Here is a 7,172-nt window from a genome sequence, read left to right as displayed (position 1 = left end):
TAATGAACAGTTTGCAAGTATGTGGCTTTATGTTAACACACCTATTTAAATACAGTCGTATATTTCCTTTAGAGGACGATGTCCACACATTATAATACCATTCTCTAAAAATTGATGCGTGTAAAGTATAGAATTAAAACCTGCACGTAAGGATTTAACGGCTAGAACACCAAAGAATACAACTATGTTTGTCTATACCGTGAAACACATAGGATTGTGACTGAATATCTAAACTTAGAAAATTGTAATGTATGTATGAGGGTAATTATACCTACACTATGCCATCTCTAGATCGTAGTGGGTTTACTGAAACTGTCAAAATATACCCTTACGATGCCTATGTGCGGTGAAACCGCTGTAAGTTGAAATAATTCACTTTTTAGAATGTATCAAGTAAATTTTAGTAAGTTAGATATATTTTAAGTTGTAATTTATTTAGGCCAGTTTAATATAAATATTTATGAATTCTCTCTTTTATTTGTCTTTATCCCCTAGATGCTATTTATTTATGATTATATAATAAATATATAAGAAAGTTAATTTGATATACACGCTTCTTGGTACCATAATGGCTCAACCAGTCATAGCACAGATTTGATATAACCAAACTTCACAAGTAATTGGTATGGAAAAGAAGATAGGCCGCTTATCTCAATCGATCCAAATTTCATGGGCATGAAGACGAAGTCGCGGACGCAACTAGTACCTAATAATTTTTAAATTAATTTTCTTGAAAATTTTGTTGAAAACGTTACTTTTATTTTCATACAATGAGGTAAAGTTAATTAGTAGAAGACTTGTATAAAATCTCCAACCGAATAGAAAATGGTAGAAAAGTAATAAGCTAGCTATAAAAGACCCTCATACGTTTTTACTCTCCTGATTACGTGTAAAACTTTAGAGTCGCGATTGTATTTTTTTATATAGACCGAATACACATAACTACAATAATTCACAACAGACAAGTAAAGCGGCAACACATTCATACACATTTCTGTAGTACAATGTAAACCATAGTTCTTATTGCTACTACTACAATTACATTATGCGGCGTGGTATGCTGGATTATTGAGTTCCCTTAAATGTGGTAGAGCGCAATAATGGCTAGCTTATACTCGTAAACAGGTGCTGCCTGTAGGGACTAGTCTGTTCTGGTCACTGCAACTAATATATTTTATTTTATTTTATTTTTATTTTATCTTTACTTGGTGTCCTAGCAATTGTTACACTGATAAGATTTAATATTATAATTATTGTCTATTTATACTTAGTGTAAAATCATTTTAAAGGAAACACAGCATGCTAATTAAGAAAAAAAATAATATGGTATAACAATCTCTTGAAGTATTTGACATTGGTATAGTTTTTTAGATTCAGTAGATGATTGCTTCACATAAGTTTTTAGCTATTCAAATTAACTGCAATGCTTTCCTATAGAAATCCCCTTCTGTATCGAAGTGAATATATTGTTGCTTGCAATCATTCAACAGCTTGCAAAGACGTGGTACAGTGGAGTTGGCACCAAGAACAGTTCTACGGAACGGCACGGACATTAGACCGATGTAACTACGGGGATAGTGTACGGGCAATCGAAAATTAAATTTGTTATATATTCTGTTCCTAAACAACTTATATAAGAACATTAAATCTATTAATGTTCTACGCTTATCAAGTGATACCATATTGAAATAGATAAGTCTGTCCCCGTAGGCCACCAAGGTCTTAGATTGTCGAGCTGAAAAAGCCAAATGCCAGAGAAACCTTTTTTGTATACGCTCTAATCTTAAAATATAGGTCGAATAATGTGGTCGCCAAACCATCGAACCATATTTCAAGACGCTTCGAACTAATGAACAATATAATTTTATTTTAGTTTTTGGATTTACAAATTCCTTGGCATTGCGAATTACAAAACCTAAAGCTCTTGATGCCTTTGCTATTACAAACTCTATATGAGGTAAATATGTTTATTAATTAAGTTACCACTCCATCAGATATGCCCTCAACCATTCTAAGTAGAATAAAAAAATATTTGTTATATATCTATACTAATAGGTATATAGCAACTAATTTTCTTTTCTGTTCTTCTTGGATGAAATTGAATTCGAATGACGGTAAAAATCATAAAAATATGACTATTCAAAATACCTTAATGTAAGTTTATTTGAATATAAATGTACATTACATTCTACACAGAGTGGGAAAATATATTGTAATATACAATGGTAAAGTACCAATGGGAGATGAAAGACCAAAGAAAGAAAAATGAGATCTTCTCATTGGTGAGAAACACGTGTCGTGGAATATTAATATTTTATATATTAAAACTCTAGCATAACGTTATATAACGTAATAATATAAAGTCTAATATAACGTTAAGAGTTAGCATGTACGAAAACATCACTATGCAATTTATATGTACGATAAATGTACACATTAATATATCTATGCACCATTAATAGATTCTTACAAATCATCGCCATCAAATATCGCCGCCACATGCAATCACGATCCATAAAACTAAGTTATTCAAAAGCAAACTTGTCCCCTATCCTATAATCAAATAGGCAATATTTTGTAGGAAGCGGAGTTATATTAGTTGAGTGCGCTGAAACAATCAACAGATAGGATACCAACGCTGCCGCACTCGTCACAATGTAAACAAACAATTAGTAGATATGAACTGATGGACATTACAGACATGCCTTCCTGTCACTTATTTCAAATTAATAGTGTTTGTTATAGCATTTTCATTTCATTGCAAGTAGAAGGAAATCAAAATAACGACGATTGCATGATACCTATCTACTCTATCGTAGGGACTTATTGGGCGCTTAAAGGAATTTTATTATTGCCACTAGCACAATTACTTCAATAGCTTACGTAATCATAATGTTTCTATCTATTTAGTATATGTACCTAATAGTTAATTTAAGCTTTATTATACTAGGCACAGTTGTCTATAATTGAAATAAAAGTAATATAAATAGATTTACAAAACAAAATTAGAGAGGTATGCGAAATTAAAACAGAAAGATTACACATATGTATCTATATATAATAAATTACAGTTAATAAAATAAATACTTGGTATAAATATACAGTAATAGTTTAAATTTCGAGGAACTTTCATATATGTAGATATTATTGTAGGTAATTAAAAGGTAAGATTATGGAATTGCGACGCAAACTTCTTGCAATAATATAGTGCCCAAAGAATTCATTGAATCAATTAATCTTTTAATAAAAATACATTTACCTAATAAGTAGAGACACATCACACTTCAATAGAAGGGCTTCTAGTTGTAATGATAATCCCTCAGCCCTGCCAACCAACCCCTTTACAGTCCGCCATTGCGATTTTGTAATACAATTATGTAAATAGAACAGCTAGCGACATCAGAATCCATACAAAGAACACTACACATTAACACAACCATAATAAGATTTATGTTTATGCATATATTTACCACGGGGCGAGAAGGATAAATAAATAATTTTTACCGCTACTTCAATTGTAGTAAAATTAATAAATATGAGAATCAGGTACGAGATCAATAAACTCTAATTTTTGCGAAAAGAAGTATACCTACAATAAGACCTACGATACGTCTCGAGATCAATAACTAGACATACTATAAATATACACACAAAAAATTAAATAAACGCATTCGAATTGATATCTCTCTACTTTTGAAGTCGCTAAATCTCTAATATAATAATATAGATTAACTATATACAAAAAAGTAATTGAACATAAAAGACATTAAAAATTTGTTATGAGGGGTCTTAACGCTATAGTAATATGACATAGATTAAAAACAGTATAGTATTATAAAAATAAAAACAATAATTTTTAGAATTTTTATCTGTCTTTATAATATTTGTTCCGGCATCGCGCAAAACTACTATATCAAACTGACTGCGGTTATTACACTGGCACTCTTAAAGGATGTTTTTTTTTTGATGGGTGAAAAAGGAATGGTAACCCCGCCTGCGCTAACGGGATACGCTGGCGGATCACCAGTGAAAGGTGATAGATGAGAATGAAAACAGGCCAGTTAGCCCATCATGAGGAATTCGTCAGGAATTAAGCATGATAGTATCCAGGGGGAACCGCGAGGAGGTCGACCTGGTTGGGTATATTGTTAGCAATGGGATTTTCAGTCTCCATCACTAACAATCCCTTTCCCCCCTCTTAAAGGATGTTTTGACATGATACATACTTAGAGAGTAAGTAGGTTACGTCTACGTCTTTGGATACGTTTTATAGAAGTGATCTATATAACTTATTTGAATTCAATTATTTTCATACTTCTAATATCCATATATAAATAGCTTTTTATGTGATGATAATGGTATGGGAACTGCGCCTGCGCTATTGATATAATATATACTGACGAAGCACCAGTAAAGGATGATAATAAAGGTGAAAATAAAGCCAGGTTAGTCGGCCCATCGTAATGGAATTAAGCAAAATAGTTTCCAGGAAGAATCATGTAAAGAAGCTTGGTAGCAATGAAGACTCCATTATTAATAAACCCTATTCCTTCAATATCCATGGTTGCGACGTTGCGGGTAAAAGGTAATATGTAATAATATGTATTCTACGCTCAAATTAATAGGGAGGGAAAAGGAATTGTTAGTAATGGGAGCTAACATTTCATTGTTAGCAATATGCCTAATCAGGATGACCTCTACGCGGTTCTCTCTGGTAACTACCCTAGTTAATTTCTGATGAATTCGTTTCAATGAGCTAATTGATCTGCTTTCATTCTCACCTATCGTTTGTCACTGGTGTTCCGCCAGTGTATACCGACAGCGCTGGCAGGATTACCGCATTCCATTATCACGCATTAAAAAAATGGTACTATCCCAGGATGTCTGAAAAACTACTTTGATGTTTATTGTAGTGATAGCATTATCATCATATCAACCATTAACTGTCCACTGAACACAGCTATTGAACACAGGCTTGGTAGGCGGGTTGACAACCCAGTATTGATATTTTAAGAGGGATTTCGACCATTTATTCCTTTGATTGACGTTTCTTTAAATAAAAATTAGTACAAAAATTTTATATAGTTAAATGGAAGTTCTTTATAGTAAATAAACAGGATATACGAGGTTGACAAAGTACGTATAAAAGTTTTTTAAAAATTTTATTTTACAATTATTCAGGTAAATCAATTTTTATCCCCTTCAAAGTACTCCCCCTGTGACATAATGCATATCTCGACCATTTAGTAGTGATTAATGTTTGTACCTAATTCCTTTGATTGATGTTTCTTTAAATAAAAATTAGTACAAAAATTTTATATAGTAAAATGGAAGTTCTTTATAGTAAATAAACAGTAGATATATATATGATATATGATCCATATTGTTTATACGTTGTTTATTAAAAAAAATTAAAAAAAAAAAAACATTATAACAATATACGTTTTTAAAAACCTGTGTCAAACAGTGGGATGGTATTAGATTTTTGTAAAATAAAATAATTATTAATTGATAACGATAATAATATTATTAATTACAATTCCTTAATAAAACTGATTTAAATATTAACAAAGTTGGTATGTATCTATGTGACCAACACGTAATAAACATATCAATTAAAAAAAGATAAACAAAATTACCTTTTAATTATAGCCGGAGAAATAAATAACCTTTTCTCAAACATGCTTGGAAATGTAAGCATTATTTTGATAATCTTCTTCAAGATAAATCAAAATTGCCGTACTGTCCAGATACTTGCGGGCAGCGGCCGGCAAAAGTTGTATGAAAATCTATATCTGTCGTGTTTTGCGGCCAGATAAACTACTATGTAAACTAATATCTGACTAGTTCTTCGAAACATGGCTACCAAGGAGGTAACTAATAAAAGGTTTTATTTAAATTTTGAACTGGCTTGCAAATAGAAAGCTGTTTATTGAAAAAAAAAACAAAGGAACATTATAGCGCGTGAAAAATTATTACTGTTCGTTATTCGTCTTTGAACTTAAAAAGTAAAATTGTGTTTTTGATTTCCGCGCATTGTTTGAGAAAAGTACTATATAAGCCTTGGCCACAACTAGGCATTGATGGACTCACGTATGTGTGCCTCGGCTACGCCTCGGCCTACATTTGCACGTTCGTCCTTCAATGCCTCAGTTGCTGGCCGCTGCAGTAAATATATTATTTCTGAAGTATTATATCAAATAGTCGCATCGAAAACTAAATAAAAGGTATATTTTAAAAAGTGTTCATAAACCCTAATAGCAATTTCTATCAGGATTTCTCTCTTACAAAGCAAGAAAAAAATTGGTGTCGTGTTGTATCAAGAGATAAAGAAACTCACTACACCTCGAATGACCAAACCACTAAAGAGTGATAAAAGCTCCACCGAGAAGAGCGCAGGTCTTACATAAGGAATGAATTAATGAAATGGGAATACCTAATACCATCTTAAGTAAGGCATCGTAAGCAATTATATCTGTATATAGTTAATATTCTTTTATAATAGATACTTGAGTCATTTCTTAGTTTGTTGATTACCGTATCCACAAGTTAAGAAATAGTTTTAACCGACTTACAAAAGGAAAAATTTTCAATTAGACTATAATTTACCTACAAATATTTTTAAATTAACTACATGTATCCACCTACGCGAATTGTACAAGAATTTTGACGATTCCTTTTGCAATTCATATGATTTACTGTGATATTCATACTATCAAATTTTGTTACGAATGAAATTAGTTTTTGCTATTTTCGGTTTAAAATGATAGGATATTCAACAAGTCTGTATAGCATAGACTTGTTGAATATCCTATCATTTTAAACTGACTTAAAAAAAAGGAAGTTCTCATTTCGACTGTTTGTTTTTTGTTACATGATATCTTCACTAGTTATGTGCTGATTTTGATGTAGTTATATGACATACAAAATCCACAACTATTTTTTAGTTTCTCTGTTTTTTTACTGATACAGATTGCAAGCCAATCTATATCAACTTCTTATCTCTAAAACATATTAATAGAGATAAGTCCTACCTAACAATTGTAAAAAACAAATTTACACATCTTTATTATTCACAGTAATCAACAAATAAAGGCTTTATTTGCTATTATTTTTATTACCTATGACCAGACCACATATATACTACTAACTAAAAATGTAGTTGCAATACT

Source organism: Galleria mellonella, unplaced genomic scaffold (genome assembly GCF_026898425.1).
Source record: "Galleria mellonella isolate WM207_F2 unplaced genomic scaffold, CSIRO_AGI_GalMel_v1 utg143, whole genome shotgun sequence".
Classification (NCBI taxonomy): Eukaryota; Metazoa; Arthropoda; class Insecta; order Lepidoptera; family Pyralidae; genus Galleria; species Galleria mellonella.
This window is presented reverse-complemented; position numbering follows the sequence as displayed.